General features: G+C 30.8%; 1 long non-coding RNA gene across 2 annotated transcripts; it reads right to left on the bottom strand.

Annotated features, from left to right (window-relative positions):
* Positions 1-4,900: 4,900 nt before the first annotated feature.
* On the bottom strand, positions 4,901-9,174 carry LOC109828464. 2 transcript variants are annotated; one of them, XR_002243692.1, is made up of 5 exons: positions 8,418-9,174; positions 7,313-7,382; positions 7,077-7,220; positions 5,223-5,456; positions 4,901-5,133 (listed from the first exon to the last, which is right to left on the bottom strand). It is a non-coding gene; the product is annotated as an uncharacterized LOC109828464 (long non-coding RNA). The 2 variants fall into 2 exon arrangements; XR_002243693.1 differs by lacking the exons at positions 7,077-7,220; positions 7,313-7,382; positions 8,418-9,174 and adding an exon at positions 6,712-6,792.
* Between the last annotated feature and the right edge of the window lie 434 nt (positions 9,175-9,608).

The raw sequence follows: 9,608 nt of genomic DNA, 5'->3' as shown, positions 1-9,608 counted from the left end.
ACATTCCATTCCATTCCTTCTTCCATTCCATTCTCACTTGACTTCATTCTCACGTACCAAACGAGGCGTTAGATCCCAAACCTATTTGAAAACCTATTTGGACTTAAATCCTAAACCCATTTGAACGTATAACTGACAAACCATATTGAAGTTAGTAGTTTTTTTTTCTACTTGGGGGTATTTTCATAACTAGCAAAGCATAGTTAGGGTTCACCCAACCATGGTTTAGTCTTTTTAACCCTAACCATAAAAGAAGGATTTTTATCGGTACATAATGAAGATTTGAGGGATGAATATCAAAATATGAAGGTTTGAGGGACTGAGATCAAAATTACTAAAGATTTAAGAGCGAATATGGAAAAAAACCCAAGCTTTAAAAATTGAGGAAATAAATATATATAAACTAAAATAACTATAACAAAAGATAAGATCCTTCAAAAAAAGATCATTCGCGCTCTAATAACTTGAAGTTTTACAATTTTTATTTTCATGTGATGGAGTTCTATTTTGAGAATTTGATACTTCAAAGTTCACAAATTTTACGTTAATTTGATAATCTGACACTCATAAATCCTAACTTTATTCCTATTTTTTCCAAACTCATAAAACTGAATTTTCACAAGAAATACTTTCTCATTCACTTGTTTGCACTAGGTTTTAAGCACATGCAATGCACCTAATTAAATACCATGATTAAGTTTTTTTTTTTTCATTTCTAAAATTTGTGCCTTAGTTCCTATTTTTTAGATTTTGCTCACTCTTGTCTCTAAACTTTAAAATTATGATTATTCATTTTTTATGTTTGTTTAAATAGGCTACATCGAATTTAAATTTTCATATTGATAATTAAACTTGATATGAAATAAATGTAATCCAAAGCCAATTTTAATTTCATGTTTTTTGGGCCATCATGAAACGAATCTTAACTTGAGAAAGTATAGTGATGCAAAAGTGAAAAACGCTTGAAAAATTAGTGTTATAAAAGGAAGATGAATAATTAAATTCAATAAGACACAATGATTGATTAAAAATGGTTAGAACGTAACTAAAGAGAATATGAAGTTTGCTCCTATCATTGATAGGCTTCATAAAAAATCATAAACAAAAGATTAATGCTAACTCTAATATACTTTTATATGATAAAAACATCCACATAAGCATATACAAGTACTAAAAAGTTTATGAAAATCTCTTCTAAAGATTTCTAATTTTACTCAAAAAATTATACTATTTTATAGAATATTCAGAAAAGAGGTCTTTTTTTCCTTTTGTGTTATTTTTTTATTGAGTCAAAATCAATCCTTCTCTACCTTTATATTTTTCTTGGGCAATTCTAGAGTAGTGTTTTTATCATCTACATCTATTTTGACGTCAGACTGGAGCTAAATTTTCTGTTGTTATTATCTTTCCCTGGGCTTGTTCATTTTTATCTTCTCGTCTTACTTTACGAAGAAGTTGAAATTATTTCCGATGTTCAACACAAACTTCTAAAATATGAACTTTGATTTTTTTTCAATAAGAATAAATGTTAATTTTATACACATGAAGTTTTGTGTTTCTAATTTATTATTACTTAAATAAGGGTTAGAGTTAGCTCTTTTTTGTTCTCTATAATGAACTCTTCTGTTGTGTATCCAATAACCTACGTCAAATAAGTTACATTTGCTCTATCTGTGTCAATTTCCACAATAATTTGAACTAAATAATTATATTTTTCATTGTCAATTTTCCTTAGATTATAATGTTAGTATTTGATTTTGATATATTTATTTCATGAAGATGGGATATTACTTAACCTTGGTACTACTTCATCGGCAATTCTGTGGCATTTATCATTTGGACACTGTTATTACCATCTCTATCACCTTCCTGTTGCAGACTTTGCAAGTGTAGAGCCATAGCTCAACTCTATTGTAAATGGTAATTATCTTTACGTTATAGGTGCAATAATGTGTCTGTATATTGGTAAATAATTTTTAGGTTTAGTTGTGCAAATTTTAGAGTATGTCTTGTAAGATCATACCTCTTTCGAATGTTGTGATGATTGAATATGTCAACAATTTGAATTTGTGTTGCATTTGTAAAGAGACCTGCTTATTAGCTTTAAAATATATTTTTTTCCTTTATTGTGTTATGTGGATGTTCACTTGGTTTACTTATCATTCTCTGATTTCTTTAGTAAGTTGTATTTTTAGGTTAATATATATTATTAATCTAATTAACGATAACATGCATATCTCCTCTATAAAATTGAAATATATATAAGGTGAATTTTATGTTTAGTGGTCTTTAATAAGAATTTTAATAATGAAATATGTTGCCTTCATATTTAAAGATGTCGAAATCTGATAGTGCTACATGCTTATCTTTGATCGTGTGTTCAAGAATTGATCTTAGAAAAAGGTAAAATGTCAATTTTAATTCTTTTTTCTTATGTTATTGTAAATAACTATCATGTATATACATCTTATCCATTATAGTGATTTCTCTCCTCTTATCTGGGTTGTTATATCTCACAACATAGTTGATCAATGGCTTCACTTTAGTTTTTATTGCAAGATTATTTTGTATATGATATTATATTAAGTTTATGATTCCTTTAGTATTTGAAGAATAAAGTATAAAAATTTATAAATACTTACTAATTTTTTATCTTTCGTTGAGAATGCTTCTCTGATTGGAACAAAGTTGTTCAATATGTTGTTCAAGGGGAACTCTGTCGGTGTTTCTTTGATAAACATGTCATTTATCAATGTCAATTCAAGTGATTCATGAATGTTTTTGAGTTTTTAGTTTATTTTCTTCACTTCTCCATTTGAAATGAAAACAACTTAATTCTTTTGAAGGATATATCTAAACTTTTTGATAGTTTCTCTCCATACATAACTCATTATATTTTTTTACCTATACATATTATTAACATCAGAGATCAATGTTTATACATTATAGTCAATTAACTCTAGGCTATTATATTGCAGTCTTTTATTAGTTTTATGTAATTTAGCCTTCTATCAATTAATGTTATTAATAAAATTATATGCATCTCCTTTAATTTATACAGTGACGTTAATTTTTAATCTATCATATATTTTTTAAATTTTTATTCCTTAACTGGATGTTTTTAATCTATTATTATTGCTATTTTTTCACCAGCATCGACTTAGGTAACTTTTAGATGCTAAAAAAGGATAATAAACTTTAAATTGGAAGTTAAATTTACATATCTTAATGAAATATTATCAAACACTTACTATTTTCCTTGTGAAGTTTAGAAATTTCAATCTTTGTTAGTGATTTTGAACTTTTAAGGGTATATCTCTCATATTTTGAAACTTTAATAGTGTTTTTTAAAAATTTAAATTTTAAGTTAGCTATATGTAATTTCCATATTTCATGTGTTAGTGGTAAGTTTTAAAATGTTAGGATATTTCTTGCAATTCTAAAACTTTGAGGGTGTTTTTCTCAATTATTAAAACTTTGGGTTGTTTTTTACAAAATTTAAAGTTTTAGCAATCTACTAATAATTTCTAGATTTGATGTGTATTGATTACAAGTTTTAAAATTTCAGGGTTTTTAATGATTTTTAACTTTTGAGTGAGTTTTTGTAAGCTTTGTAACTTTGAGGACATTTTTACAAATTTTAAATTTTCAAGTGCCTGATGGTACCCCCTTGAATTTATCTATATTGTTTACAAGTTTTAAATTTTCAGAATTTGATGATGTTTTCTTATAATTTAAACTTTTAAGGTTATTTCTATATTTTTTGAAATGCTAAGGGTGTTAATTGCAAATTTTAAGTTCTTCGACGGCTGTTGTTAATTTCTAGATTTTATGTTTATTATTTTTAGTTTTGAAAAGTCAGGTTGTTTTGTGTAATTTTGGATTTTTGAGGGTATTTTATAGAACTTTTGAATCTTTTTGGGGTTTTTTAATACTAAATGTATTATAATATGTTAGCTACGTATGATTTCTTAATCTTTTTTTTTAATTGTTGAGCTATAAGTAGTTCACATGGGATTAGTATAGCATATAATTAGTATTAGGATAGATTAACAATTAATAAAATATTAAAATAGTAATTAATTGCTAATTACATGCACAAACTACCCGAAGACTTGCATCTGACGGCACCTTCATAGCCGTTTGAGACATGGGCGATGGATATCGTCGGACCGATATCTCCTCCATCGGCTAAAGGTCATCGATTTATCCTTGTGATAACCGACTACTTCTCCAAGTGGGCCGAAGTTGTCCCCTTAAGAGATGTCAAAACCAGCGATGTGATCAAGTTCATCAAGCATCACGTCATCTACTAATACAACGTCCCAAGGCACATCATTCATGACAACGGATCATAATTCGTGAGTCATGCCTTCACTCGGTTCTGTAACAAATTCAGAATACAAAACCTGGTATCCATGACTCATAATCCCTCAGCAAACGAATTAGCCGAGGCTTTCAACAAGATGATCATTAAGATTTTGACCAACCTGACCTCCAATAGCAAGCGTGACTGGGATAAGAAGCTAGGTTAAAGCTTATAGGTGTATCAGACCATGGTTCGTACGCCGACTGGCGCTATACCTTACTCATTAGTATACGGTTGCGAGGCTGTGTTGCCACTCAAAATTTAGATTCCGTCCCTATGCGTCACACTTGCAACGGGGATGACGACCGAAGAAAGTCATCAATGGCATCTCACCGAACTCGAGGCGTTAGATGAAAAACGGCTTGAGGCTCAACAACACATTGAGTTCTATCAAGTCCGAATCTCCAAGGCTTTAGATAAGAAAATCAAACACAGATTCTCAGTTGTGCCAAATTAATTGTTTCCACTTCTTATAGCATTTCAGTTGTGCCTATAAACCTTTGAGGTTGAACTAGAAATAACTTCCAATTGTGACAATCATAAAAGAAAATATTTCATTTAAGGGTTCAAACTGATACATAACCAAGTTGTAGCATACAAGAAGAGTCAACACAAATGTGTCAAAAAACAAATACTAGTCTTTGGATAATCCAACATGGAGTACAAGAAATTAACCATAGTACACAGAACAACAAAAATTAACTTTGCTGCATTACATATGGCTTGGGAGACTCATCATCTTCAGAAATTGAGTACTAGTACTACTGCAAAAACAGAAATTAACAACACCAAAATTACAACTAAAACAAACATGATAAAGTAAAAACACACGATTGCAAGATGTATAACTTACCAGCTTTTTAAAGCATAACAACTTTGTCTGATGGCCAAGCTATTGTCGTACCAACGGCATCTTCAATTAATTTTGCAATGTGCATATATTCTTCTATCATTTGATGTTGGCAATGCCTGTAGTTTTGCAAACAGGACACAAGTTTTTCATCATCAGCCACTGTTTTATGCAAGCGGTGTGGAAATCATGCCCACGGTCCAGTCTTCCGACCTCGTCCTCTTCGACATACTCTTCCTGTCAGAAACCGGAGGAAATTTCGTTGAAAGAGATGTTGATTTAAAAATATATGCACCGTGAAGTATTAACATGGATAAATTTTGCTTGTAATAATAAAATGCTTATAATAAAATGCTTATAATAAAAATGCTTAATTTGAAAGTTCATGATTTTTACCGGAATTTATAAGGTGTAGGTGACTGAAACAGCCAAACGTTGTATACGTGTACAAAGAAACGAACATAAATCAAATTTGCTTGTAATAATAAAATGCTTATAATAAAATGATGTTGATAGAGAAAAGTAAATGAAGGTTCTCATATTTTCCACATCTCAAGTTATGCTTGGAATTTTCCTATATCTCCTCAATTAATTTCTACTTAATCTTGAAATCAATGATGAGGCAAGGAGTTTCATCTTCCCATTCTAAATAGTATCAAAGTAGTACCAAAAGCATAGAACAATTAGTATTATTACTCTTTACCAAAATAGCAAATGTTAGCTTATCAAAAGTCAGGTAATAGCAAATGTCTGCAAAGCTATTGTATAAAACAAACTTCCTCCCAAGAACTTTGGGGATGTTATTGCACAAAACGCCCCCAAAACTTTATAAATTAGAGAAACACTATGCTTCTTTTGCTACCAACAAAAATTAGTTTTAGTCATCATATGTTTTGCATGAGACATGTTCTAGACAATTTTGGCCTTGTATAGTTTTTCTCTTGCCGAGTTTTTTTGGGTTAGGTTGATAGATATATATAAGGGTAGCTAGGTCTTTCACCCTTCAAAGTAACACCATTTATGACAATTCCAATAGTTCAGAGGGGTCTGTATAATTTTGAAAGTTCATGATTTTTACCGGAATTTATAAGGTGTAGGTGACTCAAACAGACAAACGTTGTATACATGTATAAAGAAACAAACATAAATCGAATTTGCTTGTAATAAAATGATGTTGATAGAGAAAAGTAAATGAAGGTTCTCATATTTTCCACATCTCAAGTTATGCTTGGAATTTTCCTATATCTCCTCAATTAATTTCTACTTAATCTTGAAATCAATGATGAGGCAAGGAGTTTCATCTTCCCATTCTAAATAGTATCAAAGTAGTACCAAAAGCATAGAACAATTAGTATTATTACTCTTTACCAAAATAGCAAATGTTAGCTTATCAAAAGTCAGGTAATAGCAAATGTCTGCAAAGCTATTGTATAAAACAAACTTCCAAAAGTTAGGGGAAGAAAAATTGCTAAGAGATCAAATAGGCTTATACCTGACAAATGCAGCATGATTCAACATCACTAGGGGTTTCCTCGGTAAGGGAAATATATTTCCTCTGCTTCAGGCACTTCACAATAGTTATCTCAAGTTATGCTTGGAATTTTCCTATATCTCCTCAATTAATTTCTACTTAATCTTGAAATCAATGAGGCAAGGAGTTTCATCTTCCCATTCTAAATAGTACATCAAAGTAGTACCAAAAGCATAGAACAATTAGTATTATTACTCTTTACCAAAATAGCAAATGTTAGCTTATCAAAAGTCAGGTAATAGCAAATGTCTGCAAAGCTATTGTATAAAATAAACTTCCAAAAGTTAGGGGAAGAAAAACTGCTAAGAGATCAAATAGGCTTATACCTGACAAATGCAGCATGGTTCAACATCACTAGGGGTTTCCTCGGTAAGGGAAATATATTTCCTCTGCTTCAGGAACTTCACAATAGTTTATTCACTAATTCCAGTGCTCACATTTCCTATTCTCTCTGTCAATGCAAGTAGCTCCTGTGAAAAGTTAATTAATGTCAATGTTAAAAGTAGCTTACAAATATGAAGAAATTGATCGGCGAGCAACATAACTTTCTCTTATGACTTACCTCATAAGACATTATCAACATCAAGCCTCATATCTCTATGCCTGTCATATAATAACACTCTTTGTACAGCCTATTTGAAAATTTTATGTTAGTTTCTACTACGCAAAGGGACGATGACCATACAAAACCACTAATTGGCATAACTGTTGGAGAAAATGAAGACTAAAAATTGGCATGCATTACCAAATAAGAAAGATGATTCTGAACTCTGAACCAAAACAATAGACAAACTAACATGCGTCTAACTAGCTTCAGTCATCTAATAAGTGTGATCAGTAAAAAAGAAAAATCTGTCAGCCTTTTAGATGAAAGTCTGCAAAGAGGGTTGAAGGATGAGCATTCATGGTGTGTGTACATATACACATGGATATGTGTGGGTTGTGCATGTATATACATATACATGTGTGACTTCAATGTATTGTGCGCAGAATGTGACATGTATTCCACAACCATTTTTAAATCAGTGCAAGCAATTAAGATATCACTGCAAACAAAATAATGAATCTTGTCCAAGCAAGACATAACACAAACCAATGAAATTCCCAAATCTGGTACCCACGAAAACCTGTCCTTCCTCCCTATATAATCCTCAACAGGGGCCGTCTATATGATCTTTGGCGATAAAGATGGTAAATTTTTATATAGATAAATGTCCTTATTCTCTTATTCAAAGTGGATAAATGTCCTTATTCTCTTATTCAAAGTGTTGCAATGATGTAATATTTCCTTGAAAGGGGTTAACTGTACAATGATAGTGCCATTATACAAAATTGGTGCAGTTTAAATCAAAGGTATAAATGTTAGTCTATGAACAGATGTTAGAAACTTCATGTACTAAAAGAATAACAATAGTTCTCAAAAAAGAAATCATGGTGAAAAGTAACAAGAACATGTAGATAATAAAGTTCAATAAAACACTACTCAAATTGCAACCTTGAGAACCAAGACCAATTGAATGCACTGGATAGTTGTATAGAGTATTAAGATCAGCTAAAAACAAGGAAAAAAATTATCCACTAAGATGGATGATGAGTTTCAAGAATTCAAGTAAACTTTTAGCTTAAAGACCATAAAGACATATAGGTGACAGAAATTCAGTACATACTGTAGATATGCATCAAAGGAAGCCTATACCAACAATGCATCAGTATCTGTTCTAGTTGGGTTCAGCTGAAAAAGAAGAGGAAAAACAAGAAGAAGAAGAAAGTAGCAATAGCACTAATAGTAACAGGCAATGCATAATAATTCCAAAAGCTCTTTTCCTCTAACACACAGGACATTAAAATGATAGTTTCCATTCTCACAGAAAAATAACAAAGAAAATAGTTTCACAGTAAGGATATTTTCAATGTCAAAATCAATAGAAATGCACGACTCAATATCCATCTGAAATATAAATGATAAATGGTTAGCAAGATGAAATTTCATAACTCTATTCTACCTGATACATGTCAAATAAGTAATCTTGATATATCAAGTTTCGAACAAACAGAACGCCATTAAAATTTGACAGGAGAATATGAAAATAGTAAACATAAGGACTGAAACATATATGAAGCAATTTACAACATCCAATATAAAGCAAAATGATGATTAAATTTTATTTTCCAGTTTTGCAGGCAGGATGACACTATCAAGATTTGTTCATATAGTGTCAATTTTAATTATTCTATATCAATAACAGTACCAATAAATCAGCCAAATCAGTATAACAGTGTTGCAATGATGTAATATTTCCTTGAAAGGGGTTAACTGTACAATGATAGTGCCATTATACAAAATTGGTGCAGTTTAAATCAAAGGTATTCAATTGATACTAATGGAAGTAGTATTCCACATGTTTTCAATCAAGAATTGATCATGTGTAGTGATTAATTTGTGAACAAATAAACTTCTATATATTTTCTCTTGTGAAAAGAAATTTACAAGTTAAATTAGATTTAAAACATACCCAACTAGCGATATCGCTTTCGGATCATATCACTCCCTGAATCCTCATCAATCTACACATATACATTCCCATAATAAAAACAAATAAAACATAAATTAATGAAAAAACCCAGAAAAATGAATAAAAATAGGAAATAAAATACTCACTTTTAGAATAAGATACCAATTAATGAATCCAGGCTTCTGGGTCGAACTCCGATTAAGTGGAGGAGAAGGCCAAATTAAGTGGCGATTAGGTTTTTGATGGAAAGGGGGATTAGGGTTAGGGTTTTCACCGAAGAGGAGGAGGGAGCGACAGAGCTTTGAGCGGCGGTCCAATCGAGCGGTCGGTCTACTACTGAAGGAG

The sequence above is a fragment of the Asparagus officinalis genome, unplaced genomic scaffold (genome assembly GCF_001876935.1).
Source record: "Asparagus officinalis unplaced genomic scaffold, Aspof.V1 AsparagusV1_Un1589, whole genome shotgun sequence".
Lineage (NCBI taxonomy): Eukaryota > Viridiplantae > Streptophyta > Magnoliopsida > Asparagales > Asparagaceae > Asparagus > Asparagus officinalis.
Note: the sequence above shows the minus strand (reverse complement) of the source record. Positions and strands in the feature narration are given on the sequence as shown.